The sequence below is a fragment of the Schistocerca cancellata genome, unplaced genomic scaffold, assembly GCF_023864275.1.
Source record: "Schistocerca cancellata isolate TAMUIC-IGC-003103 unplaced genomic scaffold, iqSchCanc2.1 HiC_scaffold_561, whole genome shotgun sequence".
Taxonomy (NCBI): Eukaryota; Metazoa; Arthropoda; class Insecta; order Orthoptera; family Acrididae; genus Schistocerca; species Schistocerca cancellata.
In genome coordinates, this window is record NW_026046574.1 from 24,809 (window position 1) to 52,076 (window position 27,268).

At 54.0% G+C, this 27,268-nt stretch overlaps 61 non-coding genes across 61 annotated transcripts; 13 read left to right on the forward strand and 48 right to left on the reverse strand.

The window, feature by feature from the left end:
• The first annotated feature begins 285 nt into the window (after positions 1-285).
• On the forward strand, positions 286-357 carry Trnag-ucc (transfer RNA glycine (anticodon UCC)). Its single transcript has one exon. It is a non-coding gene; the product is annotated as a tRNA-Gly (tRNA).
• A 280-nt stretch (positions 358-637) lies between these two features.
• Trnas-aga (transfer RNA serine (anticodon AGA)) lies at positions 638-719 on the reverse strand. Its single transcript has one exon. It is a non-coding gene; the product is annotated as a tRNA-Ser (tRNA).
• Positions 720-859: 140 nt separating this feature from the next.
• On the reverse strand, positions 860-932 carry Trnak-uuu (transfer RNA lysine (anticodon UUU)). The gene has a single exon. It is a non-coding gene; the product is annotated as a tRNA-Lys (tRNA).
• A 296-nt stretch (positions 933-1,228) lies between these two features.
• On the reverse strand, positions 1,229-1,300 carry Trnae-uuc (transfer RNA glutamic acid (anticodon UUC)). The gene has a single exon. It is a non-coding gene; the product is annotated as a tRNA-Glu (tRNA).
• A 322-nt stretch (positions 1,301-1,622) lies between these two features.
• Positions 1,623-1,695, reverse strand: Trnam-cau (transfer RNA methionine (anticodon CAU)). Its single transcript has one exon. It is a non-coding gene; the product is annotated as a tRNA-Met (tRNA).
• Positions 1,696-2,517: 822 nt separating this feature from the next.
• On the forward strand, positions 2,518-2,589 carry Trnag-ucc (transfer RNA glycine (anticodon UCC)). The gene has a single exon. It is a non-coding gene; the product is annotated as a tRNA-Gly (tRNA).
• A 280-nt stretch (positions 2,590-2,869) lies between these two features.
• Positions 2,870-2,951, reverse strand: Trnas-aga (transfer RNA serine (anticodon AGA)). Its single transcript has one exon. It is a non-coding gene; the product is annotated as a tRNA-Ser (tRNA).
• Positions 2,952-3,091: 140 nt separating this feature from the next.
• Positions 3,092-3,164, reverse strand: Trnak-uuu (transfer RNA lysine (anticodon UUU)). Its single transcript has one exon. It is a non-coding gene; the product is annotated as a tRNA-Lys (tRNA).
• A 296-nt stretch (positions 3,165-3,460) lies between these two features.
• Positions 3,461-3,532, reverse strand: Trnae-uuc (transfer RNA glutamic acid (anticodon UUC)). The gene has a single exon. It is a non-coding gene; the product is annotated as a tRNA-Glu (tRNA).
• Positions 3,533-3,854: 322 nt separating this feature from the next.
• Trnam-cau (transfer RNA methionine (anticodon CAU)) lies at positions 3,855-3,927 on the reverse strand. Its single transcript has one exon. It is a non-coding gene; the product is annotated as a tRNA-Met (tRNA).
• Positions 3,928-4,749: 822 nt separating this feature from the next.
• Trnag-ucc (transfer RNA glycine (anticodon UCC)) lies at positions 4,750-4,821 on the forward strand. Its single transcript has one exon. It is a non-coding gene; the product is annotated as a tRNA-Gly (tRNA).
• Positions 4,822-5,101: 280 nt separating this feature from the next.
• On the reverse strand, positions 5,102-5,183 carry Trnas-aga (transfer RNA serine (anticodon AGA)). Its single transcript has one exon. It is a non-coding gene; the product is annotated as a tRNA-Ser (tRNA).
• Positions 5,184-5,323: 140 nt separating this feature from the next.
• On the reverse strand, positions 5,324-5,396 carry Trnak-uuu (transfer RNA lysine (anticodon UUU)). The gene has a single exon. It is a non-coding gene; the product is annotated as a tRNA-Lys (tRNA).
• Positions 5,397-5,692: 296 nt separating this feature from the next.
• Positions 5,693-5,764, reverse strand: Trnae-uuc (transfer RNA glutamic acid (anticodon UUC)). Its single transcript has one exon. It is a non-coding gene; the product is annotated as a tRNA-Glu (tRNA).
• A 322-nt stretch (positions 5,765-6,086) lies between these two features.
• On the reverse strand, positions 6,087-6,159 carry Trnam-cau (transfer RNA methionine (anticodon CAU)). The gene has a single exon. It is a non-coding gene; the product is annotated as a tRNA-Met (tRNA).
• Positions 6,160-6,981: 822 nt separating this feature from the next.
• Positions 6,982-7,053, forward strand: Trnag-ucc (transfer RNA glycine (anticodon UCC)). Its single transcript has one exon. It is a non-coding gene; the product is annotated as a tRNA-Gly (tRNA).
• Positions 7,054-7,333: 280 nt separating this feature from the next.
• Trnas-aga (transfer RNA serine (anticodon AGA)) lies at positions 7,334-7,415 on the reverse strand. The gene has a single exon. It is a non-coding gene; the product is annotated as a tRNA-Ser (tRNA).
• A 140-nt stretch (positions 7,416-7,555) lies between these two features.
• Trnak-uuu (transfer RNA lysine (anticodon UUU)) lies at positions 7,556-7,628 on the reverse strand. Its single transcript has one exon. It is a non-coding gene; the product is annotated as a tRNA-Lys (tRNA).
• A 296-nt stretch (positions 7,629-7,924) lies between these two features.
• Trnae-uuc (transfer RNA glutamic acid (anticodon UUC)) lies at positions 7,925-7,996 on the reverse strand. The gene has a single exon. It is a non-coding gene; the product is annotated as a tRNA-Glu (tRNA).
• Positions 7,997-8,318: 322 nt separating this feature from the next.
• On the reverse strand, positions 8,319-8,391 carry Trnar-ccu (transfer RNA arginine (anticodon CCU)). Its single transcript has one exon. It is a non-coding gene; the product is annotated as a tRNA-Arg (tRNA).
• An 822-nt stretch (positions 8,392-9,213) lies between these two features.
• Positions 9,214-9,285, forward strand: Trnag-ucc (transfer RNA glycine (anticodon UCC)). Its single transcript has one exon. It is a non-coding gene; the product is annotated as a tRNA-Gly (tRNA).
• A 280-nt stretch (positions 9,286-9,565) lies between these two features.
• Trnas-aga (transfer RNA serine (anticodon AGA)) lies at positions 9,566-9,647 on the reverse strand. Its single transcript has one exon. It is a non-coding gene; the product is annotated as a tRNA-Ser (tRNA).
• Positions 9,648-9,787: 140 nt separating this feature from the next.
• On the reverse strand, positions 9,788-9,860 carry Trnak-uuu (transfer RNA lysine (anticodon UUU)). The gene has a single exon. It is a non-coding gene; the product is annotated as a tRNA-Lys (tRNA).
• A 296-nt stretch (positions 9,861-10,156) lies between these two features.
• Positions 10,157-10,228, reverse strand: Trnae-uuc (transfer RNA glutamic acid (anticodon UUC)). Its single transcript has one exon. It is a non-coding gene; the product is annotated as a tRNA-Glu (tRNA).
• A 322-nt stretch (positions 10,229-10,550) lies between these two features.
• Trnar-ccu (transfer RNA arginine (anticodon CCU)) lies at positions 10,551-10,623 on the reverse strand. Its single transcript has one exon. It is a non-coding gene; the product is annotated as a tRNA-Arg (tRNA).
• Positions 10,624-11,445: 822 nt separating this feature from the next.
• Trnag-ucc (transfer RNA glycine (anticodon UCC)) lies at positions 11,446-11,517 on the forward strand. Its single transcript has one exon. It is a non-coding gene; the product is annotated as a tRNA-Gly (tRNA).
• A 280-nt stretch (positions 11,518-11,797) lies between these two features.
• Positions 11,798-11,879, reverse strand: Trnas-aga (transfer RNA serine (anticodon AGA)). The gene has a single exon. It is a non-coding gene; the product is annotated as a tRNA-Ser (tRNA).
• A 140-nt stretch (positions 11,880-12,019) lies between these two features.
• Positions 12,020-12,092, reverse strand: Trnak-uuu (transfer RNA lysine (anticodon UUU)). Its single transcript has one exon. It is a non-coding gene; the product is annotated as a tRNA-Lys (tRNA).
• Positions 12,093-12,388: 296 nt separating this feature from the next.
• Positions 12,389-12,460, reverse strand: Trnae-uuc (transfer RNA glutamic acid (anticodon UUC)). The gene has a single exon. It is a non-coding gene; the product is annotated as a tRNA-Glu (tRNA).
• A 322-nt stretch (positions 12,461-12,782) lies between these two features.
• Positions 12,783-12,855, reverse strand: Trnar-ccu (transfer RNA arginine (anticodon CCU)). The gene has a single exon. It is a non-coding gene; the product is annotated as a tRNA-Arg (tRNA).
• Positions 12,856-13,677: 822 nt separating this feature from the next.
• Trnag-ucc (transfer RNA glycine (anticodon UCC)) lies at positions 13,678-13,749 on the forward strand. The gene has a single exon. It is a non-coding gene; the product is annotated as a tRNA-Gly (tRNA).
• A 280-nt stretch (positions 13,750-14,029) lies between these two features.
• Trnas-aga (transfer RNA serine (anticodon AGA)) lies at positions 14,030-14,111 on the reverse strand. The gene has a single exon. It is a non-coding gene; the product is annotated as a tRNA-Ser (tRNA).
• A 140-nt stretch (positions 14,112-14,251) lies between these two features.
• On the reverse strand, positions 14,252-14,324 carry Trnak-uuu (transfer RNA lysine (anticodon UUU)). The gene has a single exon. It is a non-coding gene; the product is annotated as a tRNA-Lys (tRNA).
• Positions 14,325-14,620: 296 nt separating this feature from the next.
• Positions 14,621-14,692, reverse strand: Trnae-uuc (transfer RNA glutamic acid (anticodon UUC)). Its single transcript has one exon. It is a non-coding gene; the product is annotated as a tRNA-Glu (tRNA).
• Positions 14,693-15,014: 322 nt separating this feature from the next.
• On the reverse strand, positions 15,015-15,087 carry Trnar-ccu (transfer RNA arginine (anticodon CCU)). Its single transcript has one exon. It is a non-coding gene; the product is annotated as a tRNA-Arg (tRNA).
• An 822-nt stretch (positions 15,088-15,909) lies between these two features.
• On the forward strand, positions 15,910-15,981 carry Trnag-ucc (transfer RNA glycine (anticodon UCC)). Its single transcript has one exon. It is a non-coding gene; the product is annotated as a tRNA-Gly (tRNA).
• Positions 15,982-16,261: 280 nt separating this feature from the next.
• Positions 16,262-16,343, reverse strand: Trnas-aga (transfer RNA serine (anticodon AGA)). The gene has a single exon. It is a non-coding gene; the product is annotated as a tRNA-Ser (tRNA).
• Positions 16,344-16,483: 140 nt separating this feature from the next.
• On the reverse strand, positions 16,484-16,556 carry Trnak-uuu (transfer RNA lysine (anticodon UUU)). Its single transcript has one exon. It is a non-coding gene; the product is annotated as a tRNA-Lys (tRNA).
• Positions 16,557-16,852: 296 nt separating this feature from the next.
• Positions 16,853-16,924, reverse strand: Trnae-uuc (transfer RNA glutamic acid (anticodon UUC)). The gene has a single exon. It is a non-coding gene; the product is annotated as a tRNA-Glu (tRNA).
• Positions 16,925-17,246: 322 nt separating this feature from the next.
• On the reverse strand, positions 17,247-17,319 carry Trnar-ccu (transfer RNA arginine (anticodon CCU)). Its single transcript has one exon. It is a non-coding gene; the product is annotated as a tRNA-Arg (tRNA).
• An 822-nt stretch (positions 17,320-18,141) lies between these two features.
• Positions 18,142-18,213, forward strand: Trnag-ucc (transfer RNA glycine (anticodon UCC)). Its single transcript has one exon. It is a non-coding gene; the product is annotated as a tRNA-Gly (tRNA).
• A 280-nt stretch (positions 18,214-18,493) lies between these two features.
• Positions 18,494-18,575, reverse strand: Trnas-aga (transfer RNA serine (anticodon AGA)). The gene has a single exon. It is a non-coding gene; the product is annotated as a tRNA-Ser (tRNA).
• Positions 18,576-18,715: 140 nt separating this feature from the next.
• Trnak-uuu (transfer RNA lysine (anticodon UUU)) lies at positions 18,716-18,788 on the reverse strand. The gene has a single exon. It is a non-coding gene; the product is annotated as a tRNA-Lys (tRNA).
• Positions 18,789-19,084: 296 nt separating this feature from the next.
• Trnae-uuc (transfer RNA glutamic acid (anticodon UUC)) lies at positions 19,085-19,156 on the reverse strand. Its single transcript has one exon. It is a non-coding gene; the product is annotated as a tRNA-Glu (tRNA).
• Positions 19,157-19,478: 322 nt separating this feature from the next.
• Trnar-ccu (transfer RNA arginine (anticodon CCU)) lies at positions 19,479-19,551 on the reverse strand. The gene has a single exon. It is a non-coding gene; the product is annotated as a tRNA-Arg (tRNA).
• Positions 19,552-20,373: 822 nt separating this feature from the next.
• On the forward strand, positions 20,374-20,445 carry Trnag-ucc (transfer RNA glycine (anticodon UCC)). The gene has a single exon. It is a non-coding gene; the product is annotated as a tRNA-Gly (tRNA).
• Positions 20,446-20,725: 280 nt separating this feature from the next.
• Trnas-aga (transfer RNA serine (anticodon AGA)) lies at positions 20,726-20,807 on the reverse strand. The gene has a single exon. It is a non-coding gene; the product is annotated as a tRNA-Ser (tRNA).
• Positions 20,808-20,947: 140 nt separating this feature from the next.
• On the reverse strand, positions 20,948-21,020 carry Trnak-uuu (transfer RNA lysine (anticodon UUU)). The gene has a single exon. It is a non-coding gene; the product is annotated as a tRNA-Lys (tRNA).
• Positions 21,021-21,316: 296 nt separating this feature from the next.
• Positions 21,317-21,388, reverse strand: Trnae-uuc (transfer RNA glutamic acid (anticodon UUC)). Its single transcript has one exon. It is a non-coding gene; the product is annotated as a tRNA-Glu (tRNA).
• Positions 21,389-21,710: 322 nt separating this feature from the next.
• On the reverse strand, positions 21,711-21,783 carry Trnar-ccu (transfer RNA arginine (anticodon CCU)). Its single transcript has one exon. It is a non-coding gene; the product is annotated as a tRNA-Arg (tRNA).
• Positions 21,784-22,605: 822 nt separating this feature from the next.
• Trnag-ucc (transfer RNA glycine (anticodon UCC)) lies at positions 22,606-22,677 on the forward strand. Its single transcript has one exon. It is a non-coding gene; the product is annotated as a tRNA-Gly (tRNA).
• Positions 22,678-22,957: 280 nt separating this feature from the next.
• Trnas-aga (transfer RNA serine (anticodon AGA)) lies at positions 22,958-23,039 on the reverse strand. The gene has a single exon. It is a non-coding gene; the product is annotated as a tRNA-Ser (tRNA).
• A 140-nt stretch (positions 23,040-23,179) lies between these two features.
• Trnak-uuu (transfer RNA lysine (anticodon UUU)) lies at positions 23,180-23,252 on the reverse strand. The gene has a single exon. It is a non-coding gene; the product is annotated as a tRNA-Lys (tRNA).
• A 296-nt stretch (positions 23,253-23,548) lies between these two features.
• Trnae-uuc (transfer RNA glutamic acid (anticodon UUC)) lies at positions 23,549-23,620 on the reverse strand. Its single transcript has one exon. It is a non-coding gene; the product is annotated as a tRNA-Glu (tRNA).
• Positions 23,621-23,942: 322 nt separating this feature from the next.
• Trnar-ccu (transfer RNA arginine (anticodon CCU)) lies at positions 23,943-24,015 on the reverse strand. The gene has a single exon. It is a non-coding gene; the product is annotated as a tRNA-Arg (tRNA).
• Positions 24,016-24,837: 822 nt separating this feature from the next.
• On the forward strand, positions 24,838-24,909 carry Trnag-ucc (transfer RNA glycine (anticodon UCC)). Its single transcript has one exon. It is a non-coding gene; the product is annotated as a tRNA-Gly (tRNA).
• A 280-nt stretch (positions 24,910-25,189) lies between these two features.
• Positions 25,190-25,271, reverse strand: Trnas-aga (transfer RNA serine (anticodon AGA)). Its single transcript has one exon. It is a non-coding gene; the product is annotated as a tRNA-Ser (tRNA).
• A 140-nt stretch (positions 25,272-25,411) lies between these two features.
• On the reverse strand, positions 25,412-25,484 carry Trnak-uuu (transfer RNA lysine (anticodon UUU)). The gene has a single exon. It is a non-coding gene; the product is annotated as a tRNA-Lys (tRNA).
• A 296-nt stretch (positions 25,485-25,780) lies between these two features.
• On the reverse strand, positions 25,781-25,852 carry Trnae-uuc (transfer RNA glutamic acid (anticodon UUC)). The gene has a single exon. It is a non-coding gene; the product is annotated as a tRNA-Glu (tRNA).
• A 322-nt stretch (positions 25,853-26,174) lies between these two features.
• Positions 26,175-26,247, reverse strand: Trnar-ccu (transfer RNA arginine (anticodon CCU)). The gene has a single exon. It is a non-coding gene; the product is annotated as a tRNA-Arg (tRNA).
• An 822-nt stretch (positions 26,248-27,069) lies between these two features.
• Positions 27,070-27,141, forward strand: Trnag-ucc (transfer RNA glycine (anticodon UCC)). Its single transcript has one exon. It is a non-coding gene; the product is annotated as a tRNA-Gly (tRNA).
• The last annotated feature ends 127 nt before the right edge of the window (positions 27,142-27,268 follow it).

The following is a 27,268-nucleotide window of genomic DNA, read 5'->3' on the forward strand; positions in this document are numbered from 1 at the left end:
AAAGTGGGATTGCCACCCAGCGACGTCGGATACGACCGAAAAAAGTGCTACACACGCGGAGTCCCCCACTACACTGCCTTATAGCGACCGCTCATCACTATCGTGTGAGTAACGTTGCGGCCGCGGCGACGAGTCTTGCCCAAAGACGCAGCGTGCGTGGAGGCGCTACCCGAATGCGTGTGGATGCACCCTCCTACCTCGTAAAGCGCCTACAGCTACTATCACCGTGGGCCGCTGGCGGCGGGCGGGAAGCCGACACAGCGCGGCGTTGCGAGCAGCGGCTGTGCGGTGGTGGTGTAATGGTGAGCATAGTTGCCTTCCAAGCAGTTGATCCGGGTTCGATTCCCGGCCACCGCAACGGGCGAAACTTTTTGCGTATGAGTATGTGAGCCACGTGCTGTTAAATTAACGTTTTCTTTCCGTCGTTGCTCCACGCAGGCCATCCTGTAGTATGTCCCGACTTGTCCCGACTTTGCTCGGCTGACGCGAAAGCTGACGCTTGGAATTCGCCCTTATCAAAAGGACAGGCGCTATAAACGACTGTGAGAGGTGAGGTGTGGCGAGGTACCAAAACGACAGGCAAACCGCGAAATTTTCTGCTCCTCCTTCCTAAAGAAAAAAAGAAAAGAAAAACGGACGCAGTCGGTAGGACTCGAACCTACGCTCCCAGAGGGAATCTTATTTCTAGTCAGACGCCTTAACCACTCGGCCACGACTGCTCGTATCTGAAGCTTCCCTCGAATCGTGAAAAATCTAACCGGTCTGCGCAGAATGTTGACAGGAAACGAACTCTGTGCACTGATTACGGCAGGGCTACCAGCGCTACGAGACGAGCCATTACGGAAGCGTTAAAAATCTTCGCCCGGACAGGGACTCGAACCCTGGACCCTTAGATTAAAAGCCTAATGCTCTACCGACTGAGCTATCCGGGCTCATGCCCGTTGTGGGTGGAGCGGCTGCAAGCAATGTGAATAATTGGAACGCGTGTGTAGGCGTACTACGGTAATTGCTGGCTTCTGGCGCAACTGGCCACTTCACCGACTTCCCACTGACGCTGGTAGCAGCCCAACAGCGGACTAGTGCCTCTTCTGCCTTTATCCCGGTGCTGACAGTAATTGCATCTTGTGCCTGTTTTCCCCGATTACGTTCGGTTGAAGCTCCGGAAGGAGGGCGACAAACGAAGGTTGGAAGGCCAAAACATGGAGGGACGTGTGCGCAAAAACTTCTCTTCCGGTACCGGGAATCGAACCCGGGCCTCCTGGGTGAAAGCCAGGTATCCTAGCCACTAGACCACACCGGATTTGCTCGGTAAACGTGAGATTTACTCCCTCTCCTCCCGCATTTCGTGCTGAATCCGGACTCAGTGGTGCTCTTTGTTTGCGAGCGTATTTGTGCGTGCAGACTGGCATGGCGCACAGCTCGAAACTGACTATTCATTGCTGTTTGCATCATATTTTACTCATAACAGGGGAGGAGAAAGATCAAAGTTGTACCTTGCCATAATTGGAAGTAAACATTTTTACGCTGAGGCGTGGACTCCTTGGGGATAACAAACGACAATTAAGTTCGTTCCCTAGCAACAGCAGCGCCGTTAATTCAGCCATGATGTACAGCAAATTAAATGCCCCGGGTGAGGATCGAACTCACGACCTTAAGATTATGAGACTTACGCGCTACCTACTGCGCTACCGAGGCACGTTGCAACAAGCGTCCCAGGAAACTTGGTAAGTCCCACATATTAGAGATAGACAGTTTGCGCTTTCTCAAGAATCTGCTGTGTTGCTACACGTGCTTTCCCGACTGGCTAGATTAAACTGCTGCCGCAGCTTTTTCAACGGAAAGCAGCACTGCCTGAGGTAACAGTACATCGCCCTTGCGGCACCTGGACACAGCGGCCTGTAGGGCCAGGCCGACGCTAGAGTTCAGAAATAGCACGCGACCGTCCAAGTACGGCCTCTTGCGTGCTGCGTGTTTGGTTCTTCTCACAGCGAATCCTGCTACACATTCCTGAGGCTGACGCAGCTCAAGCGGGCAATCGGCGCGGCGGCATTATAGCGAGAACAGCAAAACGATGCATCGGCCGGGAATCGAAGCCGGGCCGCCCGCGTGGTAGGCGAACAACCTACCACTTTTTTAGTTGTTGTTCTCATTTTGTTAGTTGCACTTGTTGGGGGCGGACGTCCGATGCCGTCCGTGCTTGCCGAGCATATTCCCGAGCAGCTGTCTGCAGGGAAAGTGGGATTGCCACCCAGCGACGTCGGATACGACCGAAAAAAGTGCTACACACGCGGAGTCCCCCACTACACTGCCTTATAGCGACCGCTCATCACTATCGTGTGAGTAACGTTGCGGCCGCGGCGACGAGTCTTGCCCAAAGACGCAGCGTGCGTGGAGGCGCTACCCGAATGCGTGTGGATGCACCCTCCTACCTCGTAAAGCGCCTACAGCTACTATCACCGTGGGCCGCTGGCGGCGGGCGGGAAGCCGACACAGCGCGGCGTTGCGAGCAGCGGCTGTGCGGTGGTGGTGTAATGGTGAGCATAGTTGCCTTCCAAGCAGTTGATCCGGGTTCGATTCCCGGCCACCGCAACGGGCGAAACTTTTTGCGTATGAGTATGTGAGCCACGTGCTGTTAAATTAACGTTTTCTTTCCGTCGTTGCTCCACGCAGGCCATCCTGTAGTATGTCCCGACTTGTCCCGACTTTGCTCGGCTGACGCGAAAGCTGACGCTTGGAATTCGCCCTTATCAAAAGGACAGGCGCTATAAACGACTGTGAGAGGTGAGGTGTGGCGAGGTACCAAAACGACAGGCAAACCGCGAAATTTTCTGCTCCTCCTTCCTAAAGAAAAAAAGAAAAGAAAAACGGACGCAGTCGGTAGGACTCGAACCTACGCTCCCAGAGGGAATCTGATTTCTAGTCAGACGCCTTAACCACTCGGCCACGACTGCTCGTATCTGAAGCTTCCCTCGAATCGTGAAAAATCTAACCGGTCTGCGCAGAATGTTGACAGGAAACGAACTCTGTGCACTGATTACGGCAGGGCTACCAGCGCTACGAGACGAGCCATTACGGAAGCGTTAAAAATCTTCGCCCGGACAGGGACTCGAACCCTGGACCCTTAGATTAAAAGCCTAATGCTCTACCGACTGAGCTATCCGGGCTCATGCCCGTTGTGGGTGGAGCGGCTGCAAGCAATGTGAATAATTGGAACGCGTGTGTAGGCGTACTACGGTAATTGCTGGCTTCTGGCGCAACTGGCCACTTCACCGACTTCCCACTGACGCTGGTAGCAGCCCAACAGCGGACTAGTGCCTCTTCTGCCTTTATCCCGGTGCTGACAGTAATTGCATCTTGTGCCTGTTTTCCCCGATTACGTTCGGTTGAAGCTCCGGAAGGAGGGCGACAAACGAAGGTTGGAAGGCCAAAACATGGAGGGACGTGTGCGCAAAAACTTCTCTTCCGGTACCGGGAATCGAACCCGGGCCTCCTGGGTGAAAGCCAGGTATCCTAGCCACTAGACCACACCGGATTTGCTCGGTAAACGTGAGATTTACTCCCTCTCCTCCCGCATTTCGTGCTGAATCCGGACTCAGTGGTGCTCTCTGTTTGCGAGCGTATTTGTGCGTGCAGACTGGCATGGCGCACAGCTCGAAACTGACTATTCATTGCTGTTTGCATCATATTTTACTCATAACAGGGGAGGAGAAAGATCAAAGTTGTACCTTGCCATAATTGGAAGTAAACATTTTTACGCTGAGGCGTGGACTCCTTGGGGATAACAAACGACAATTAAGTTCGTTCCCTAGCAACAGCAGCGCCGTTAATTCAGCCATGATGTACAGCAAATTAAATGCCCCGGGTGAGGATCGAACTCACGACCTTAAGATTATGAGACTTACGCGCTACCTACTGCGCTACCGAGGCACGTTGCAACAAGCGTCCCAGGAAACTTGGTAAGTCCCACATATTAGAGATAGACAGTTTGCGCTTTCTCAAGAATCTGCTGTGTTGCTACACGTGCTTTCCCGACTGGCTAGATTAAACTGCTGCCGCAGCTTTTTCAACGGAAAGCAGCACTGCCTGAGGTAACAGTACATCGCCCTTGCGGCACCTGGACACAGCGGCCTGTAGGGCCAGGCCGACGCTAGAGTTCAGAAATAGCACGCGACCGTCCAAGTACGGCCTCTTGCGTGCTGCGTGTTTGGTTCTTCTCACAGCGAATCCTGCTACACATTCCTGAGGCTGACGCAGCTCAAGCGGGCAATCGGCGCGGCGGCATTATAGCGAGAACAGCAAAACGATGCATCGGCCGGGAATCGAAGCCGGGCCGCCCGCGTGGTAGGCGAACAACCTACCACTTTTTTAGTTGTTGTTCTCATTTTGTTAGTTGCACTTGTTGGGGGCGGACGTCCGATGCCGTCCGTGCTTGCCGAGCATATTCCCGAGCAGCTGTCTGCAGGGAAAGTGGGATTGCCACCCAGCGACGTCGGATACGACCGAAAAAAGTGCTACACACGCGGAGTCCCCCACTACACTGCCTTATAGCGACCGCTCATCACTATCGTGTGAGTAACGTTGCGGCCGCGGCGACGAGTCTTGCCCAAAGACGCAGCGTGCGTGGAGGCGCTACCCGAATGCGTGTGGATGCACCCTCCTACCTCGTAAAGCGCCTACAGCTACTATCACCGTGGGCCGCTGGCGGCGGGCGGGAAGCCGACACAGCGCGGCGTTGCGAGCAGCGGCTGTGCGGTGGTGGTGTAATGGTGAGCATAGTTGCCTTCCAAGCAGTTGATCCGGGTTCGATTCCCGGCCACCGCAACGGGCGAAACTTTTTGCGTATGAGTATGTGAGCCACGTGCTGTTAAATTAACGTTTTCTTTCCGTCGTTGCTCCACGCAGGCCATCCTGTAGTATGTCCCGACTTGTCCCGACTTTGCTCGGCTGACGCGAAAGCTGACGCTTGGAATTCGCCCTTATCAAAAGGACAGGCGCTATAAACGACTGTGAGAGGTGAGGTGTGGCGAGGTACCAAAACGACAGGCAAACCGCGAAATTTTCTGCTCCTCCTTCCTAAAGAAAAAAAGAAAAGAAAAACGGACGCAGTCGGTAGGACTCGAACCTACGCTCCCAGAGGGAATCTGATTTCTAGTCAGACGCCTTAACCACTCGGCCACGACTGCTCGTATCTGAAGCTTCCCTCGAATCGTGAAAAATCTAACCGGTCTGCGCAGAATGTTGACAGGAAACGAACTCTGTGCACTGATTACGGCAGGGCTACCAGCGCTACGAGACGAGCCATTACGGAAGCGTTAAAAATCTTCGCCCGGACAGGGACTCGAACCCTGGACCCTTAGATTAAAAGCCTAATGCTCTACCGACTGAGCTATCCGGGCTCATGCCCGTTGTGGGTGGAGCGGCTGCAAGCAATGTGAATAATTGGAACGCGTGTGTAGGCGTACTACGGTAATTGCTGGCTTCTGGCGCAACTGGCCACTTCACCGACTTCCCACTGACGCTGGTAGCAGCCCAACAGCGGACTAGTGCCTCTTCTGCCTTTATCCCGGTGCTGACAGTAATTGCATCTTGTGCCTGTTTTCCCCGATTACGTTCGGTTGAAGCTCCGGAAGGAGGGCGACAAACGAAGGTTGGAAGGCCAAAACATGGAGGGACGTGTGCGCAAAAACTTCTCTTCCGGTACCGGGAATCGAACCCGGGCCTCCTGGGTGAAAGCCAGGTATCCTAGCCACTAGACCACACCGGATTTGCTCGGTAAACGTGAGATTTACTCCCTCTCCTCCCGCATTTCGTGCTGAATCCGGACTCAGTGGTGCTCTCTGTTTGCGAGCGTATTTGTGCGTGCAGACTGGCATGGCGCACAGCTCGAAACTGACTATTCATTGCTGTTTGCATCATATTTTACTCATAACAGGGGAGGAGAAAGATCAAAGTTGTACCTTGCCATAATTGGAAGTAAACATTTTTACGCTGAGGCGTGGACTCCTTGGGGATAACAAACGACAATTAAGTTCGTTCCCTAGCAACAGCAGCGCCGTTAATTCAGCCATGATGTACAGCAAATTAAATGCCCCGGGTGAGGATCGAACTCACGACCTTAAGATTATGAGACTTACGCGCTACCTACTGCGCTACCGAGGCACGTTGCAACAAGCGTCCCAGGAAACTTGGTAAGTCCCACATATTAGAGATAGACAGTTTGCGCTTTCTCAAGAATCTGCTGTGTTGCTACACGTGCTTTCCCGACTGGCTAGATTAAACTGCTGCCGCAGCTTTTTCAACGGAAAGCAGCACTGCCTGAGGTAACAGTACATCGCCCTTGCGGCACCTGGACACAGCGGCCTGTAGGGCCAGGCCGACGCTAGAGTTCAGAAATAGCACGCGACCGTCCAAGTACGGCCTCTTGCGTGCTGCGTGTTTGGTTCTTCTCACAGCGAATCCTGCTACACATTCCTGAGGCTGACGCAGCTCAAGCGGGCAATCGGCGCGGCGGCATTATAGCGAGAACAGCAAAACGATGCATCGGCCGGGAATCGAAGCCGGGCCGCCCGCGTGGTAGGCGAACAACCTACCACTTTTTTAGTTGTTGTTCTCATTTTGTTAGTTGCACTTGTTGGGGGCGGACGTCCGATGCCGTCCGTGCTTGCCGAGCATATTCCCGAGCAGCTGTCTGCAGGGAAAGTGGGATTGCCACCCAGCGACGTCGGATACGACCGAAAAAAGTGCTACACACGCGGAGTCCCCCACTACACTGCCTTATAGCGACCGCTCATCACTATCGTGTGAGTAACGTTGCGGCCGCGGCGACGAGTCTTGCCCAAAGACGCAGCGTGCGTGGAGGCGCTACCCGAATGCGTGTGGATGCACCCTCCTACCTCGTAAAGCGCCTACAGCTACTATCACCGTGGGCCGCTGGCGGCGGGCGGGAAGCCGACACAGCGCGGCGTTGCGAGCAGCGGCTGTGCGGTGGTGGTGTAATGGTGAGCATAGTTGCCTTCCAAGCAGTTGATCCGGGTTCGATTCCCGGCCACCGCAACGGGCGAAACTTTTTGCGTATGAGTATGTGAGCCACGTGCTGTTAAATTAACGTTTTCTTTCCGTCGTTGCTCCACGCAGGCCATCCTGTAGTATGTCCCGACTTGTCCCGACTTTGCTCGGCTGACGCGAAAGCTGACGCTTGGAATTCGCCCTTATCAAAAGGACAGGCGCTATAAACGACTGTGAGAGGTGAGGTGTGGCGAGGTACCAAAACGACAGGCAAACCGCGAAATTTTCTGCTCCTCCTTCCTAAAGAAAAAAAGAAAAGAAAAACGGACGCAGTCGGTAGGACTCGAACCTACGCTCCCAGAGGGAATCTGATTTCTAGTCAGACGCCTTAACCACTCGGCCACGACTGCTCGTATCTGAAGCTTCCCTCGAATCGTGAAAAATCTAACCGGTCTGCGCAGAATGTTGACAGGAAACGAACTCTGTGCACTGATTACGGCAGGGCTACCAGCGCTACGAGACGAGCCATTACGGAAGCGTTAAAAATCTTCGCCCGGACAGGGACTCGAACCCTGGACCCTTAGGTTAAAAGCCTAATGCTCTACCGACTGAGCTATCCGGGCTCATGCCCGTTGTGGGTGGAGCGGCTGCAAGCAATGTGAATAATTGGAACGCGTGTGTAGGCGTACTACGGTAATTGCTGGCTTCTGGCGCAACTGGCCACTTCACCGACTTCCCACTGACGCTGGTAGCAGCCCAACAGCGGACTAGTGCCTCTTCTGCCTTTATCCCGGTGCTGACAGTAATTGCATCTTGTGCCTGTTTTCCCCGATTACGTTCGGTTGAAGCTCCGGAAGGAGGGCGACAAACGAAGGTTGGAAGGCCAAAACATGGAGGGACGTGTGCGCAAAAACTTCTCTTCCGGTACCGGGAATCGAACCCGGGCCTCCTGGGTGAAAGCCAGGTATCCTAGCCACTAGACCACACCGGATTTGCTCGGTAAACGTGAGATTTACTCCCTCTCCTCCCGCATTTCGTGCTGAATCCGGACTCAGTGGTGCTCTCTGTTTGCGAGCGTATTTGTGCGTGCAGACTGGCATGGCGCACAGCTCGAAACTGACTATTCATTGCTGTTTGCATCATATTTTACTCATAACAGGGGAGGAGAAAGATCAAAGTTGTACCTTGCCATAATTGGAAGTAAACATTTTTACGCTGAGGCGTGGACTCCTTGGGGATAACAAACGACAATTAAGTTCGTTCCCTAGCAACAGCAGCGCCGTTAATTCAGTCATGATGTACAGCAAATTAAATGCCCCGGGTGAGGATCGAACTCACGACCTTAAGATTAGGAGACTTACGCGCTACCTACTGCGCTACCGAGGCACGTTGCAACAAGCGTCCCAGGAAACTTGGTAAGTCCCACATATTAGAGATAGACAGTTTGCGCTTTCTCAAGAATCTGCTGTGTTGCTACACGTGCTTTCCCGACTGGCTAGATTAAACTGCTGCCGCAGCTTTTTCAACGGAAAGCAGCACTGCCTGAGGTAACAGTACATCGCCCTTGCGGCACCTGGACACAGCGGCCTGTAGGGCCAGGCCGACGCTAGAGTTCAGAAATAGCACGCGACCGTCCAAGTACGGCCTCTTGCGTGCTGCGTGTTTGGTTCTTCTCACAGCGAATCCTGCTACACATTCCTGAGGCTGACGCAGCTCAAGCGGGCAATCGGCGCGGCGGCATTATAGCGAGAACAGCAAAACGATGCATCGGCCGGGAATCGAAGCCGGGCCGCCCGCGTGGTAGGCGAACAACCTACCACTTTTTTAGTTGTTGTTCTCATTTTGTTAGTTGCACTTGTTGGGGGCGGACGTCCGATGACGTCCGTGCTTCCCGAGCATATTCCCGAGCAGCTGTCTGCAGGGAAAGTGGGATTGCCACCCAGCGACGTCGGATACGACCGAAAAAAGTGCTACACACGCGGAGTCCCCCACTACACTGCCTTATAGCGACCGCTCATCACTATCGTGTGAGTAACGTTGCGGCCGCGGCGACGAGTCTTGCCCAAAGACGCAGCGTGCGTGGAGGCGCTACCCGAATGCGTGTGGATGCACCCTCCTACCTCGTAAAGCGCCTACAGCTACTATCACCGTGGGCCGCTGGCGGCGGGCGGGAAGCCGACACAGCGCGGCGTTGCGAGCAGCGGCTGTGCGGTGGTGGTGTAATGGTGAGCATAGTTGCCTTCCAAGCAGTTGATCCGGGTTCGATTCCCGGCCACCGCAACGGGCGAAACTTTTTGCGTATGAGTATGTGAGCCACGTGCTGTTAAATTAACGTTTTCTTTCCGTCGTTGCTCCACGCAGGCCATCCTGTAGTATGTCCCGACTTGTCCCGACTTTGCTCGGCTGACGCGAAAGCTGACGCTTGGAATTCGCCCTTATCAAAAGGACAGGCGCTATAAACGACTGTGAGAGGTGAGGTGTGGCGAGGTACCAAAACGACAGGCAAACCGCGAAATTTTCTGCTCCTCCTTCCTAAAGAAAAAAAGAAAAGAAAAACGGACGCAGTCGGTAGGACTCGAACCTACGCTCCCAGAGGGAATCTGATTTCTAGTCAGACGCCTTAACCACTCGGCCACGACTGCTCGTATCTGAAGCTTCCCTCGAATCGTGAAAAATCTAACCGGTCTGCGCAGAATGTTGACAGGAAACGAACTCTGTGCACTGATTACGGCAGGGCTACCAGCGCTACGAGACGAGCCATTACGGAAGCGTTAAAAATCTTCGCCCGGACAGGGACTCGAACCCTGGACCCTTAGGTTAAAAGCCTAATGCTCTACCGACTGAGCTATCCGGGCTCATGCCCGTTGTGGGTGGAGCGGCTGCAAGCAATGTGAATAATTGGAACGCGTGTGTAGGCGTACTACGGTAATTGCTGGCTTCTGGCGCAACTGGCCACTTCACCGACTTCCCACTGACGCTGGTAGCAGCCCAACAGCGGACTAGTGCCTCTTCTGCCTTTATCCCGGTGCTGACAGTAATTGCATCTTGTGCCTGTTTTCCCCGATTACGTTCGGTTGAAGCTCCGGAAGGAGGGCGACAAACGAAGGTTGGAAGGCCAAAACATGGAGGGACGTGTGCGCAAAAACTTCTCTTCCGGTACCGGGAATCGAACCCGGGCCTCCTGGGTGAAAGCCAGGTATCCTAGCCACTAGACCACACCGGATTTGCTCGGTAAACGTGAGATTTACTCCCTCTCCTCCCGCATTTCGTGCTGAATCCGGACTCAGTGGTGCTCTCTGTTTGCGAGCGTATTTGTGCGTGCAGACTGGCATGGCGCACAGCTCGAAACTGACTATTCATTGCTGTTTGCATCATATTTTACTCATAACAGGGGAGGAGAAAGATCAAAGTTGTACCTTGCCATAATTGGAAGTAAACATTTTTACGCTGAGGCGTGGACTCCTTGGGGATAACAAACGACAATTAAGTTCGTTCCCTAGCAACAGCAGCGCCGTTAATTCAGTCATGATGTACAGCAAATTAAATGCCCCGGGTGAGGATCGAACTCACGACCTTAAGATTAGGAGACTTACGCGCTACCTACTGCGCTACCGAGGCACGTTGCAACAAGCGTCCCAGGAAACTTGGTAAGTCCCACATATTAGAGATAGACAGTTTGCGCTTTCTCAAGAATCTGCTGTGTTGCTACACGTGCTTTCCCGACTGGCTAGATTAAACTGCTGCCGCAGCTTTTTCAACGGAAAGCAGCACTGCCTGAGGTAACAGTACATCGCCCTTGCGGCACCTGGACACAGCGGCCTGTAGGGCCAGGCCGACGCTAGAGTTCAGAAATAGCACGCGACCGTCCAAGTACGGCCTCTTGCGTGCTGCGTGTTTGGTTCTTCTCACAGCGAATCCTGCTACACATTCCTGAGGCTGACGCAGCTCAAGCGGGCAATCGGCGCGGCGGCATTATAGCGAGAACAGCAAAACGATGCATCGGCCGGGAATCGAAGCCGGGCCGCCCGCGTGGTAGGCGAACAACCTACCACTTTTTTAGTTGTTGTTCTCATTTTGTTAGTTGCACTTGTTGGGGGCGGACGTCCGATGACGTCCGTGCTTCCCGAGCATATTCCCGAGCAGCTGTCTGCAGGGAAAGTGGGATTGCCACCCAGCGACGTCGGATACGACCGAAAAAAGTGCTACACACGCGGAGTCCCCCACTACACTGCCTTATAGCGACCGCTCATCACTATCGTGTGAGTAACGTTGCGGCCGCGGCGACGAGTCTTGCCCAAAGACGCAGCGTGCGTGGAGGCGCTACCCGAATGCGTGTGGATGCACCCTCCTACCTCGTAAAGCGCCTACAGCTACTATCACCGTGGGCCGCTGGCGGCGGGCGGGAAGCCGACACAGCGCGGCGTTGCGAGCAGCGGCTGTGCGGTGGTGGTGTAATGGTGAGCATAGTTGCCTTCCAAGCAGTTGATCCGGGTTCGATTCCCGGCCACCGCAACGGGCGAAACTTTTTGCGTATGAGTATGTGAGCCACGTGCTGTTAAATTAACGTTTTCTTTCCGTCGTTGCTCCACGCAGGCCATCCTGTAGTATGTCCCGACTTGTCCCGACTTTGCTCGGCTGACGCGAAAGCTGACGCTTGGAATTCGCCCTTATCAAAAGGACAGGCGCTATAAACGACTGTGAGAGGTGAGGTGTGGCGAGGTACCAAAACGACAGGCAAACCGCGAAATTTTCTGCTCCTCCTTCCTAAAGAAAAAAAGAAAAGAAAAACGGACGCAGTCGGTAGGACTCGAACCTACGCTCCCAGAGGGAATCTGATTTCTAGTCAGACGCCTTAACCACTCGGCCACGACTGCTCGTATCTGAAGCTTCCCTCGAATCGTGAAAAATCTAACCGGTCTGCGCAGAATGTTGACAGGAAACGAACTCTGTGCACTGATTACGGCAGGGCTACCAGCGCTACGAGACGAGCCATTACGGAAGCGTTAAAAATCTTCGCCCGGACAGGGACTCGAACCCTGGACCCTTAGGTTAAAAGCCTAATGCTCTACCGACTGAGCTATCCGGGCTCATGCCCGTTGTGGGTGGAGCGGCTGCAAGCAATGTGAATAATTGGAACGCGTGTGTAGGCGTACTACGGTAATTGCTGGCTTCTGGCGCAACTGGCCACTTCACCGACTTCCCACTGACGCTGGTAGCAGCCCAACAGCGGACTAGTGCCTCTTCTGCCTTTATCCCGGTGCTGACAGTAATTGCATCTTGTGCCTGTTTTCCCCGATTACGTTCGGTTGAAGCTCCGGAAGGAGGGCGACAAACGAAGGTTGGAAGGCCAAAACATGGAGGGACGTGTGCGCAAAAACTTCTCTTCCGGTACCGGGAATCGAACCCGGGCCTCCTGGGTGAAAGCCAGGTATCCTAGCCACTAGACCACACCGGATTTGCTCGGTAAACGTGAGATTTACTCCCTCTCCTCCCGCATTTCGTGCTGAATCCGGACTCAGTGGTGCTCTCTGTTTGCGAGCGTATTTGTGCGTGCAGACTGGCATGGCGCACAGCTCGAAACTGACTATTCATTGCTGTTTGCATCATATTTTACTCATAACAGGGGAGGAGAAAGATCAAAGTTGTACCTTGCCATAATTGGAAGTAAACATTTTTACGCTGAGGCGTGGACTCCTTGGGGATAACAAACGACAATTAAGTTCGTTCCCTAGCAACAGCAGCGCCGTTAATTCAGTCATGATGTACAGCAAATTAAATGCCCCGGGTGAGGATCGAACTCACGACTTTAAGATTAGGAGACTTACGCGCTACCTACTGCGCTACCGAGGCACGTTGCAACAAGCGTCCCAGGAAACTTGGTAAGTCCCACATATTAGAGATAGACAGTTTGCGCTTTCTCAAGAATCTGCTGTGTTGCTACACGTGCTTTCCCGACTGGCTAGATTAAACTGCTGCCGCAGCTTTTTCAACGGAAAGCAGCACTGCCTGAGGTAACAGTACATCGCCCTTGCGGCACCTGGACACAGCGGCCTGTAGGGCCAGGCCGACGCTAGAGTTCAGAAATAGCACGCGACCGTCCAAGTACGGCCTCTTGCGTGCTGCGTGTTTGGTTCTTCTCACAGCGAATCCTGCTACACATTCCTGAGGCTGACGCAGCTCAAGCGGGCAATCGGCGCGGCGGCATTATAGCGAGAACAGCAAAACGATGCATCGGCCGGGAATCGAAGCCGGGCCGCCCGCGTGGTAGGCGAACAACCTACCACTTTTTTAGTTGTTGTTCTCATTTTGTTAGTTGCACTTGTTGGGGGCGGACGTCCGATGACGTCCGTGCTTGCCGAGCATATTCCCGAGCAGCTGTCTGCAGGGAAAGTGGGATTGCCACCCAGCGACGTCGGATACGACCGAAAAAAGTGCTACACACGCGGAGTCCCCCACTACACTGCCTTATAGCGACCGCTCATCACTATCGTGTGAGTAACGTTGCGGCCGCGGCGACGAGTCTTGCCCAAAGACGCAGCGTGCGTGGAGGCGCTACCCGAATGCGTGTGGATGCACCCTCCTACCTCGTAAAGCGCCTACAGCTACTATCACCGTGGGCCGCTGGCGGCGGGCGGGAAGCCGACACAGCGCGGCGTTGCGAGCAGCGGCTGTGCGGTGGTGGTGTAATGGTGAGCATAGTTGCCTTCCAAGCAGTTGATCCGGGTTCGATTCCCGGCCACCGCAACGGGCGAAACTTTTTGCGTATGAGTATGTGAGCCACGTGCTGTTAAATTAACGTTTTCTTTCCGTCGTTGCTCCACGCAGGCCATCCTGTAGTATGTCCCGACTTGTCCCGACTTTGCTCGGCTGACGCGAAAGCTGACGCTTGGAATTCGCCCTTATCAAAAGGACAGGCGCTATAAACGACTGTGAGAGGTGAGGTGTGGCGAGGTACCAAAACGACAGGCAAACCGCGAAATTTTCTGCTCCTCCTTCCTAAAGAAAAAAAGAAAAGAAAAACGGACGCAGTCGGTAGGACTCGAACCTACGCTCCCAGAGGGAATCTGATTTCTAGTCAGACGCCTTAACCACTCGGCCACGACTGCTCGTATCTGAAGCTTCCCTCGAATCGTGAAAAATCTAACCGGTCTGCGCAGAATGTTGACAGGAAACGAACTCTGTGCACTGATTACGGCAGGGCTACCAGCGCTACGAGACGAGCCATTACGGAAGCGTTAAAAATCTTCGCCCGGACAGGGACTCGAACCCTGGACCCTTAGGTTAAAAGCCTAATGCTCTACCGACTGAGCTATCCGGGCTCATGCCCGTTGTGGGTGGAGCGGCTGCAAGCAATGTGAATAATTGGAACGCGTGTGTAGGCGTACTACGGTAATTGCTGGCTTCTGGCGCAACTGGCCACTTCACCGACTTCCCACTGACGCTGGTAGCAGCCCAACAGCGGACTAGTGCCTCTTCTGCCTTTATCCCGGTGCTGACAGTAATTGCATCTTGTGCCTGTTTTCCCCGATTACGTTCGGTTGAAGCTCCGGAAGGAGGGCGACAAACGAAGGTTGGAAGGCCAAAACATGGAGGGACGTGTGCGCAAAAACTTCTCTTCCGGTACCGGGAATCGAACCCGGGCCTCCTGGGTGAAAGCCAGGTATCCTAGCCACTAGACCACACCGGATTTGCTCGGCAAACGTGAGATTTACTCCCTCTCCTCCCGCATTTCGTGCTGAATCCGGACTCAGTGGTGCTCTCTGTTTGCGAGCGTATTTGTGCGTGCAGACTGGCATGGCGCACAGCTCGAAACTGACTATTCATTGCTGTTTGCATCATATTTTACTCATAACAGGGGAGGAGAAAGATCAAAGTTGTACCTTGCCATAATTGGAAGTAAACATTTTTACGCTGAGGCGTGGACTCCTTGGGGATAACAAACGACAATTAAGTTCGTTCCCTAGCAACAGCAGCGCCGTTAATTCAGTCATGATGTACAGCAAATTAAATGCCCCGGGTGAGGATCGAACTCACGACCTTAAGATTAGGAGACTTACGCGCTACCTACTGCGCTACCGAGGCACGTTGCAACAAGCGTCCCAGGAAACTTGGTAAGTCCCACATATTAGAGATAGACAGTTTGCGCTTTCTCAAGAATCTGCTGTGTTGCTACACGTGCTTTCCCGACTGGCTAGATTAAACTGCTGCCGCAGCTTTTTCAACGGAAAGCAGCACTGCCTGAGGTAACAGTACATCGCCCTTGCGGCACCTGGACACAGCGGCCTGTAGGGCCAGGCCGACGCTAGAGTTCAGAAATAGCACGCGACCGTCCAAGTACGGCCTCTTGCGTGCTGCGTGTTTGGTTCTTCTCACAGCGAATCCTGCTACACATTCCTGAGGCTGACGCAGCTCAAGCGGGCAATCGGCGCGGCGGCATTATAGCGAGAACAGCAAAACGATGCATCGGCCGGGAATCGAAGCCGGGCCGCCCGCGTGGTAGGCGAACAACCTACCACTTTTTTAGTTGTTGTTCTCATTTTGTTAGTTGCACTTGTTGGGGGCGGACGTCCGATGACGTCCGTGCTTCCCGAGCATATTCCCGAGCAGCTGTCTGCAGGGAAAGTGGGATTGCCACCCAGCGACGTCGGATACGACCGAAAAAAGTGCTACACACGCGGAGTCCCCCACTACACTGCCTTATAGCGACCGCTCATCACTATCGTGTGAGTAACGTTGCGGCCGCGGCGACGAGTCTTGCCCAAAGACGCAGCGTGCGTGGAGGCGCTACCCGAATGCGTGTGGATGCACCCTCCTACCTCGTAAAGCGCCTACAGCTACTATCACCGTGGGCCGCTGGCGGCGGGCGGGAAGCCGACACAGCGCGGCGTTGCGAGCAGCGGCTGTGCGGTGGTGGTGTAATGGTGAGCATAGTTGCCTTCCAAGCAGTTGATCCGGGTTCGATTCCCGGCCACCGCAACGGGCGAAACTTTTTGCGTATGAGTATGTGAGCCACGTGCTGTTAAATTAACGTTTTCTTTCCGTCGTTGCTCCACGCAGGCCATCCTGTAGTATGTCCCGACTTGTCCCGACTTTGCTCGGCTGACGCGAAAGCTGACGCTTGGAATTCGCCCTTATCAAAAGGACAGGCGCTATAAACGACTGTGAGAGGTGAGGTGTGGCGAGGTACCAAAACGACAGGCAAACCGCGAAATTTTCTGCTCCTCCTTCCTAAAGAAAAAAAGAAAAGAAAAACGGACGCAGTCGGTAGGACTCGAACCTACGCTCCCAGAGGGAATCTGATTTCTAGTCAGACGCCTTAACCACTCGGCCACGACTGCTCGTATCTGAAGCTTCCCTCGAATCGTGAAAAATCTAACCGGTCTGCGCAGAATGTTGACAGGAAACGAACTCTGTGCACTGATTACGGCAGGGCTACCAGCGCTACGAGACGAGCCATTACGGAAGCGTTAAAAATCTTCGCCCGGACAGGGACTCGAACCCTGGACCCTTAGGTTAAAAGCCTAATGCTCTACCGACTGAGCTATCCGGGCTCATGCCCGTTGTGGGTGGAGCGGCTGCAAGCAATGTGAATAATTGGAACGCGTGTGTAGGCGTACTACGGTAATTGCTGGCTTCTGGCGCAACTGGCCACTTCACCGACTTCCCACTGACGCTGGTAGCAGCCCAACAGCGGACTAGTGCCTCTTCTGCCTTTATCCCGGTGCTGACAGTAATTGCATCTTGTGCCTGTTTTCCCCGATTACGTTCGGTTGAAGCTCCGGAAGGAGGGCGACAAACGAAGGTTGGAAGGCCAAAACATGGAGGGACGTGTGCGCAAAAACTTCTCTTCCGGTACCGGGAATCGAACCCGGGCCTCCTGGGTGAAAGCCAGGTATCCTAGCCACTAGACCACACCGGATTTGCTCGGTAAACGTGAGATTTACTCCCTCTCCTCCCGCATTTCGTGCTGAATCCGGACTCAGTGGTGCTCTCTGTTTGCGAGCGTATTTGTGCGTGCAGACTGGCATGGCGCACAGCTCGAAACTGACTATTCATTGCTGTTTGCATCATATTTTACTCATAACAGGGGAGGAGAAAGATCAAAGTTGTACCTTGCCATAATTGGAAGTAAACATTTTTACGCTGAGGCGTGGACTCCTTGGGGATAACAAACGACAATTAAGTTCGTTCCCTAGCAACAGCAGCGCCGTTAATTCAGTCATGATGTACAGCAAATTAAATGCCCCGGGTGAGGATCGAACTCACGACTTTAAGATTAGGAGACTTACGCGCTACCTACTGCGCTACCGAGGCACGTTGCAACAAGCGTCCCAGGAAACTTGGTAAGTCCCACATATTAGAGATAGACAGTTTGCGCTTTCTCAAGAATCTGCTGTGTTGCTACACGTGCTTTCCCGACTGGCTAGATTAAACTGCTGCCGCAGCTTTTTCAACGGAAAGCAGCACTGCCTGAGGTAACAGTACATCGCCCTTGCGGCACCTGGACACAGCGGCCTGTAGGGCCAGGCCGACGCTAGAGTTCAGAAATAGCACGCGACCGTCCAAGTACGGCCTCTTGCGTGCTGCGTGTTTGGTTCTTCTCACAGCGAATCCTGCTACACATTCCTGAGGCTGACGCAGCTCAAGCGGGCAATCGGCGCGGCGGCATTATAGCGAGAACAGCAAAACGATGCATCGGCCGGGAATCGAAGCCGGGCCGCCCGCGTGGTAGGCGAACAACCTACCACTTTTTTAGTTGTTGTTCTCATTTTGTTAGTTGCACTTGTTGGGGGCGGACGTCCGATGACGTCCGTGCTTGCCGAGCATATTCCCGAGCAGCTGTCTGCAGGGAAAGTGGGATTGCCACCCAGCGACGTCGGATACGACCGAAAAAAGTGCTACACACGCGGAGTCCCCCACTACACTGCCTTATAGCGACCGCTCATCACTATCGTGTGAGTAACGTTGCGGCCGCGGCGACGAGTCTTGCCCAAAGACGCAGCGTGCGTGGAGGCGCTACCCGAATGCGTGTGGATGCACCCTCCTACCTCGTAAAGCGCCTACAGCTACTATCACCGTGGGCCGCTGGCGGCGGGCGGGAAGCCGACACAGCGCGGCGTTGCGAGCAGCGGCTGTGCGGTGGTGGTGTAATGGTGAGCATAGTTGCCTTCCAAGCAGTTGATCCGGGTTCGATTCCCGGCCACCGCAACGGGCGAAACTTTTTGCGTATGAGTATGTGAGCCACGTGCTGTTAAATTAACGTTTTCTTTCCGTCGTTGCTCCACGCAGGCCATCCTGTAGTATGTCCCGACTTGTCCCGACTTTGCTCGGCTGACGCGAAAGCTGACGCTTGGAATTCGCCCTTATCAAAAGGACAGGCGCTATAAACGACTGTGAGAGGTGAGGTGTGGCGAGGTACCAAAACGACAGGCAAACCGCGAAATTTTCTGCTCCTCCTTCCTAAAGAAAAAAAGAAAAGAAAAACGGACGCAGTCGGTAGGACTCGAACCTACGCTCCCAGAGGGAATCTGATTTCTAGTCAGACGCCTTAACCACTCGGCCACGACTGCTCGTATCTGAAGCTTCCCTCGAATCGTGAAAAATCTAACCGGTCTGCGCAGAATGTTGACAGGAAACGAACTCTGTGCACTGATTACGGCAGGGCTACCAGCGCTACGAGACGAGCCATTACGGAAGCGTTAAAAATCTTCGCCCGGACAGGGACTCGAACCCTGGACCCTTAGGTTAAAAGCCTAATGCTCTACCGACTGAGCTATCCGGGCTCATGCCCGTTGTGGGTGGAGCGGCTGCAAGCAATGTGAATAATTGGAACGCGTGTGTAGGCGTACTACGGTAATTGCTGGCTTCTGGCGCAACTGGCCACTTCACCGACTTCCCACTGACGCTGGTAGCAGCCCAACAGCGGACTAGTGCCTCTTCTGCCTTTATCCCGGTGCTGACAGTAATTGCATCTTGTGCCTGTTTTCCCCGATTACGTTCGGTTGAAGCTCCGGAAGGAGGGCGACAAACGAAGGTTGGAAGGCCAAAACATGGAGGGACGTGTGCGCAAAAACTTCTCTTCCGGTACCGGGAATCGAACCCGGGCCTCCTGGGTGAAAGCCAGGTATCCTAGCCACTAGACCACACCGGATTTGCTCGGTAAACGTGAGATTTACTCCCTCTCCTCCCGCATTTCGTGCTGAATCCGGACTCAGTGGTGCTCTCTGTTTGCGAGCGTATTTGTGCGTGCAGACTGGCATGGCGCACAGCTCGAAACTGACTATTCATTGCTGTTTGCATCATATTTTACTCATAACAGGGGAGGAGAAAGATCAAAGTTGTACCTTGCCATAATTGGAAGTAAACATTTTTACGCTGAGGCGTGGACTCCTTGGGGATAACAAACGACAATTAAGTTCGTTCCCTAGCAACAGCAGCGCCGTTAATTCAGTCATGATGTACAGCAAATTAAATGCCCCGGGTGAGGATCGAACTCACGACTTTAAGATTAGGAGACTTACGCGCTACCTACTGCGCTACCGAGGCACGTTGCAACAAGCGTCCCAGGAAACTTGGTAAGTCCCACATATTAGAGATAGACAGTTTGCGCTTTCTCAAGAATCTGCTGTGTTGCTACACGTGCTTTCCCGACTGGCTAGATTAAACTGCTGCCGCAGCTTTTTCAACGGAAAGCAGCACTGCCTGAGGTAACAGTACATCGCCCTTGCGGCACCTGGACACAGCGGCCTGTAGGGCCAGGCCGACGCTAGAGTTCAGAAATAGCACGCGACCGTCCAAGTACGGCCTCTTGCGTGCTGCGTGTTTGGTTCTTCTCACAGCGAATCCTGCTACACATTCCTGAGGCTGACGCAGCTCAAGCGGGCAATCGGCGCGGCGGCATTATAGCGAGAACAGCAAAACGATGCATCGGCCGGGAATCGAAGCCGGGCCGCCCGCGTGGTAGGCGAACAACCTACCACTTTTTTAGTTGTTGTTCTCATTTTGTTAGTTGCACTTGTTGGGGGCGGACGTCCGATGACGTCCGTGCTTGCCGAGCATATTCCCGAGCAGCTGTCTGCAGGGAAAGTGGGATTGCCACCCAGCGACGTCGGATACGACCGAAAAAAGTGCTACACACGCGGAGTCCCCCACTACACTGCCTTATAGCGACCGCTCATCACTATCGTGTGAGTAACGTTGCGGCCGCGGCGACGAGTCTTGCCCAAAGACGCAGCGTGCGTGGAGGCGCTACCCGAATGCGTGTGGATGCACCCTCCTACCTCGTAAAGCGCCTACAGCTACTATCACCGTGGGCCGCTGGCGGCGGGCGGGAAGCCGACACAGCGCGGCGTTGCGAGCAGCGGCTGTGCGGTGGTGGTGTAATGGTGAGCATAGTTGCCTTCCAAGCAGTTGATCCGGGTTCGATTCCCGGCCACCGCAACGGGCGAAACTTTTTGCGTATGAGTATGTGAGCCACGTGCTGTTAAATTAACGTTTTCTTTCCGTCGTTGCTCCACGCAGGCCATCCTGTAGTATGTCCCGACTTGTCCCGACTTTGCTCGGCTGACGCGAAAGCTGACGCTTGGAATTCGCCCTTATCAAAAGGACAGGCGCTATAAACGACTGTGAGAGGTGAGGTGTGGCGAGGTACCAAAACGACAGGCAAACCGCGAAATTTTCTGCTCCTCCTTCCTAAAGAAAAAAAGAAAAGAAAAACGGACGCAGTCGGTAGGACTCGAACCTACGCTCCCAGAGGGAATCTGATTTCTAGTCAGACGCCTTAACCACTCGGCCACGACTGCTCGTATCTGAAGCTTCCCTCGAATCGTGAAAAATCTAACCGGTCTGCGCAGAATGTTGACAGGAAACGAACTCTGTGCACTGATTACGGCAGGGCTACCAGCGCTACGAGACGAGCCATTACGGAAGCGTTAAAAATCTTCGCCCGGACAGGGACTCGAACCCTGGACCCTTAGGTTAAAAGCCTAATGCTCTACCGACTGAGCTATCCGGGCTCATGCCCGTTGTGGGTGGAGCGGCTGCAAGCAATGTGAATAATTGGAACGCGTGTGTAGGCGTACTACGGTAATTGCTGGCTTCTGGCGCAACTGGCCACTTCACCGACTTCCCACTGACGCTGGTAGCAGCCCAACAGCGGACTAGTGCCTCTTCTGCCTTTATCCCGGTGCTGACAGTAATTGCATCTTGTGCCTGTTTTCCCCGATTACGTTCGGTTGAAGCTCCGGAAGGAGGGCGACAAACGAAGGTTGGAAGGCCAAAACATGGAGGGACGTGTGCGCAAAAACTTCTCTTCCGGTACCGGGAATCGAACCCGGGCCTCCTGGGTGAAAGCCAGGTATCCTAGCCACTAGACCACACCGGATTTGCTCGGTAAACGTGAGATTTACTCCCTCTCCTCCCGCATTTCGTGCTGAATCCGGACTCAGTGGTGCTCTCTGTTTGCGAGCGTATTTGTGCGTGCAGACTGGCATGGCGCACAGCTCGAAACTGACTATTCATTGCTGTTTGCATCATATTTTACTCATAACAGGGGAGGAGAAAGATCAAAGTTGTACCTTGCCATAATTGGAAGTAAACATTTTTACGCTGAGGCGTGGACTCCTTGGGGATAACAAACGACAATTAAGTTCGTTCCCTAGCAACAGCAGCGCCGTTAATTCAGTCATGATGTACAGCAAATTAAATGCCCCGGGTGAGGATCGAACTCACGACTTTAAGATTAGGAGACTTACGCGCTACCTACTGCGCTACCGAGGCACGTTGCAACAAGCGTCCCAGGAAACTTGGTAAGTCCCACATATTAGAGATAGACAGTTTGCGCTTTCTCAAGAATCTGCTGTGTTGCTACACGTGCTTTCCCGACTGGCTAGATTAAACTGCTGCCGCAGCTTTTTCAACGGAAAGCAGCACTGCCTGAGGTAACAGTACATCGCCCTTGCGGCACCTGGACACAGCGGCCTGTAGGGCCAGGCCGACGCTAGAGTTCAGAAATAGCACGCGACCGTCCAAGTACGGCCTCTTGCGTGCTGCGTGTTTGGTTCTTCTCACAGCGAATCCTGCTACACATTCCTGAGGCTGACGCAGCTCAAGCGGGCAATCGGCGCGGCGGCATTATAGCGAGAACAGCAAAACGATGCATCGGCCGGGAATCGAAGCCGGGCCGCCCGCGTGGTAGGCGAACAACCTACCACTTTTTTAGTTGTTGTTCTCATTTTGTTAGTTGCACTTGTTGGGGGCGGACGTCCGATGACGTCCGTGCTTGCCGAGCATATTCCCGAGCAGCTGTCTGCAGGGAAAGTGGGATTGCCACCCAGCGACGTCGGATACGACCGAAAAAAGTGCTACACACGCGGAGTCCCCCACTACACTGCCTTATAGCGACCGCTCATCACTATCGTGTGAGTAACGTTGCGGCCGCGGCGACGAGTCTTGCCCAAAGACGCAGCGTGCGTGGAGGCGCTACCCGAATGCGTGTGGATGCACCCTCCTACCTCGTAAAGCGCCTACAGCTACTATCACCGTGGGCCGCTGGCGGCGGGCGGGAAGCCGACACAGCGCGGCGTTGCGAGCAGCGGCTGTGCGGTGGTGGTGTAATGGTGAGCATAGTTGCCTTCCAAGCAGTTGATGCGGGTTCGATTCCCGGCCACCGCAACGGGCGAAACTTTTTGCGTATGAGTATGTGAGCCACGTGCTGTTAAATTAACGTTTTCTTTCCGTCGTTGCTCCACGCAGGCCATCCTGTAGTATGTCCCGACTTGTCCCGACTTTGCTCGGCTGACGCGAAAGCTGACGCTTGGAATTCGCCCTTATCAAAAGGACAGGCGCTATAAACGACTGTGAGAGGTGAGGTGTGGCGAGGTACCAAAACGACAGGCAAACCGCGAAATTTTCTGCTCCTCCTTCCTAAAGAAAAAAAGAAAAGAAAAACGGACGCAGTCGGTAGGACTCGAACCTACGCTCCCAGAGGGAATCTGATTTCTAGTCAGACGCCTTAACCACTCGGCCACGACTGCTCGTATCTGAAGCTTCCCTCGAATCGTGAAAAATCTAACCGGTCTGCGCAGAATGTTGACAGGAAACGAACTCTGTGCACTGATTACGGCAGGGCTACCAGCGCTACGAGACGAGCCATTACGGAAGCGTTAAAAATCTTCGCCCGGACAGGGACTCGAACCCTGGACCCTTAGGTTAAAAGCCTAATGCTCTACCGACTGAGCTATCCGGGCTCATGCCCGTTGTGGGTGGAGCGGCTGCAAGCAATGTGAATAATTGGAACGCGTGTGTAGGCGTACTACGGTAATTGCTGGCTTCTGGCGCAACTGGCCACTTCACCGACTTCCCACTGACGCTGGTAGCAGCCCAACAGCGGACTAGTGCCTCTTCTGCCTTTATCCCGGTGCTGACAGTAATTGCATCTTGTGCCTGTTTTCCCCGATTACGTTCGGTTGAAGCTCCGGAAGGAGGGCGACAAACGAAGGTTGGAAGGCCAAAACATGGAGGGACGTGTGCGCAAAAACTTCTCTTCCGGTACCGGGAATCGAACCCGGGCCTCCTGGGTGAAAGCCAGGTATCCTAGCCACTAGACCACACCGGATTTGCTCGGTAAACGTGAGATTTACTCCCTCTCCTCCCGCATTTCGTGCTGAATCCGGACTCAGTGGTGCTCTCTGTTTGCGAGCGTATTTGTGCGTGCAGACTGGCATGGCGCACAGCTCGAAACTGACTATTCATTGCTGTTTGCATCATATTTTACTCATAACAGGGGAGGAGAAAGATCAAAGTTGTACCTTGCCATAATTGGAAGTAAACATTTTTACGCTGAGGCGTGGACTCCTTGGGGATAACAAACGACAATTAAGTTCGTTCCCTAGCAACAGCAGCGCCGTTAATTCAGTCATGATGTACAGCAAATTAAATGCCCCGGGTGAGGATCGAACTCACGACCTTAAGATTAGGAGACTTACGCGCTACCTACTGCGCTACCGAGGCACGTTGCAACAAGCGTCCCAGGAAACTTGGTAAGTCCCACATATTAGAGATAGACAGTTTGCGCTTTCTCAAGAATCTGCTGTGTTGCTACACGTGCTTTCCCGACTGGCTAGATTAAACTGCTGCCGCAGCTTTTTCAACGGAAAGCAGCACTGCCTGAGGTAACAGTACATCGCCCTTGCGGCACCTGGACACAGCGGCCTGTAGGGCCAGGCCGACGCTAGAGTTCAGAAATAGCACGCGACCGTCCAAGTACGGCCTCTTGCGTGCTGCGTGTTTGGTTCTTCTCACAGCGAATCCTGCTACACATTCCTGAGGCTGACGCAGCTCAAGCGGGCAATCGGCGCGGCGGCATTATAGCGAGAACAGCAAAACGATGCATCGGCCGGGAATCGAAGCCGGGCCGCCCGCGTGGTAGGCGAACAACCTACCACTTTTTTAGTTGTTGTTCTCATTTTGTTAGTTGCACTTGTTGGGGGCGGACGTCCGATGACGTCCGTGCTTGCCGAGCATATTCCCGAGCAGCTGTCTGCAGGGAAAGTGGGATTGCCACCCAGCGACGTCGGATACGACCGAAAAAAGTGCTACACACGCGGAGTCCCCCACTACACTGCCTTATAGCGACCGCTCATCACTATCGTGTGAGTAACGTTGCGGCCGCGGCGACGAGTCTTGCCCAAAGACGCAGCGTGCGTGGAGGCGCTACCCGAATGCGTGTGGATGCACCCTCCTACCTCGTAAAGCGCCTACAGCTACTATCACCGTGGGCCGCTGGCGGCGGGCGGGAAGCCGACACAGCGCGGCGTTGCGAGCAGCGGCTGTGCGGTGGTGGTGTAATGGTGAGCATAGTTGCCTTCCAAGCAGTTGATCCGGGTTCGATTCCCGGCCACCGCAACGGGCGAAACTTTTTGCGTATGAGTATGTGAGCCACGTGCTGTTAAATTAACGTTTTCTTTCCGTCGTTGCTCCACGCAGGCCATCCTGTAGTATGTCCCGACTTGTCCCGACTTTGCTCGGCTGACGCGAAAGCTGACGCTTGGAATTCGCCCTTATCAAAAGGACAGGCGCTATAAACGACTGTGAGAGGTGAGGTGTGGCGAGGTACCAAAACGACAGGCAAACCGCGAAATTTTCTGCTCCTCCTTCCTAAAGAAAAAAAGAAAAGAAAAACGGACGCAGTCGGTAGGACTCGAACCTACGCTCCCAGAGGGAATCTGATTTCTAGTCAGACGCCTTAACCACTCGGCCACGACTGCTCGTATCTGAAGCTTCCCTCGAATCGTGAAAAATCTAACCGGTCTGCGCAGAATGTTGACAGGAAACGAACTCTGTGCACTGATTACGGCAGGGCTACCAGCGCTACGAGACGAGCCATTACGGAAGCGTTAAAAATCTTCGCCCGGACAGGGACTCGAACCCTGGACCCTTAGGTTAAAAGCCTAATGCTCTACCGACTGAGCTATCCGGGCTCATGCCCGTTGTGGGTGGAGCGGCTGCAAGCAATGTGAATAATTGGAACGCGTGTGTAGGCGTACTACGGTAATTGCTGGCTTCTGGCGCAACTGGCCACTTCACCGACTTCCCACTGACGCTGGTAGCAGCCCAACAGCGGACTAGTGCCTCTTCTGCCTTTATCCCGGTGCTGACAGTAATTGCATCTTGTGCCTGTTTTCCCCGATTACGTTCGGTTGAAGCTCCGGAAGGAGGGCGACAAACGAAGGTTGGAAGGCCAAAACATGGAGGGACGTGTGCGCAAAAACTTCTCTTCCGGTACCGGGAATCGAACCCGGGCCTCCTGGGTGAAAGCCAGGTATCCTAGCCACTAGACCACACCGGATTTGCTCGGTAAACGTGAGATTTACTCCCTCTCCTCCCGCATTTCGTGCTGAATCCGGACTCAGTGGTGCTCTCTGTTTGCGAGCGTATTTGTGCGTGCAGACTGGCATGGCGCACAGCTCGAAACTGACTATTCATTGCTGTTTGCATCATATTTTACTCATAACAGGGGAGGAGAAAGATCAAAGTTGTACCTTGCCATAATTGGAAGTAAACATTTTTACGCTGAGGCGTGGACTCCTTGGGGATAACAAACGACAATTAAGTTCGTTCCCTAGCAACAGCAGCGCCGTTAATTCAGTCATGATGTACAGCAAATTAAATGCCCCGGGTGAGGATCGAACTCACGACCTTAAGATTAGGAGACTTACGCGCTACCTACTGCGCTACCGAGGCACGTTGCAACAAGCGTCCCAGGAAACTTGGTAAGTCCCACATATTAGAGATAGACAGTTTGCGCTTTCTCAAGAATCTGCTGTGTTGCTACACGTGCTTTCCCGACTGGCTAGATTAAACTGCTGCCGCAGCTTTTTCAACGGAAAGCAGCACTGCCTGAGGTAACAGTACATCGCCCTTGCGGCACCTGGACACAGCGGCCTGTAGGGCCAGGCCGACGCTAGAGTTCAGAAATAGCACGCGACCGTCCAAGTACGGCCTCTTGCGTGCTGCGTGTTTGGTTCTTCTCACAGCGAATCCTGCTACACATTCCTGAGGCTGACGCAGCTCAAGCGGGCAATCGGCGCGGCGGCATTATAGCGAGAACAGCAAAACGATGCATCGGCCGGGAATCGAAGCCGGGCCGCCCGCGTGGTAGGCGAACAACCTACCACTTTTTTAGTTGTTGTTCTCATTTTGTTAGTTGCACTTGTTGGGGGCGGACGTCCGATGACGTCCGTGCTTGCCGAGCATATTCCCGAGCAGCTGTCTGCAGGGAAAGTGGGATTGCCACCCAGCGACGTCGGATACGACCGAAAAAAGTGCTACACACGCGGAGTCCCCCACTACACTGCCTTATAGCGACCGCTCATCACTATCGTGTGAGTAACGTTGCGGCCGCGGCGACGAGTCTTGCCCAAAGACGCAGCGTGCGTGGAGGCGCTACCCGAATGCGTGTGGATGCACCCTCCTACCTCGTAAAGCGCCTACAGCTACTATCACCGTGGGCCGCTGGCGGCGGGCGGGAAGCCGACACAGCGCGGCGTTGCGAGCAGCGGCTGTGCGGTGGTGGTGTAATGGTGAGCATAGTTGCCTTCCAAGCAGTTGATCCGGGTTCGATTCCCGGCCACCGCAACGGGCGAAACTTTTTGCGTATGAGTATGTGAGCCACGTGCTGTTAAATTAACGTTTTCTTTCCGTCGTTGCTCCACGCAGGCCATCCTGTAGTATGTCCCGACTTGTCCCGACTTTGCTCGGCTGA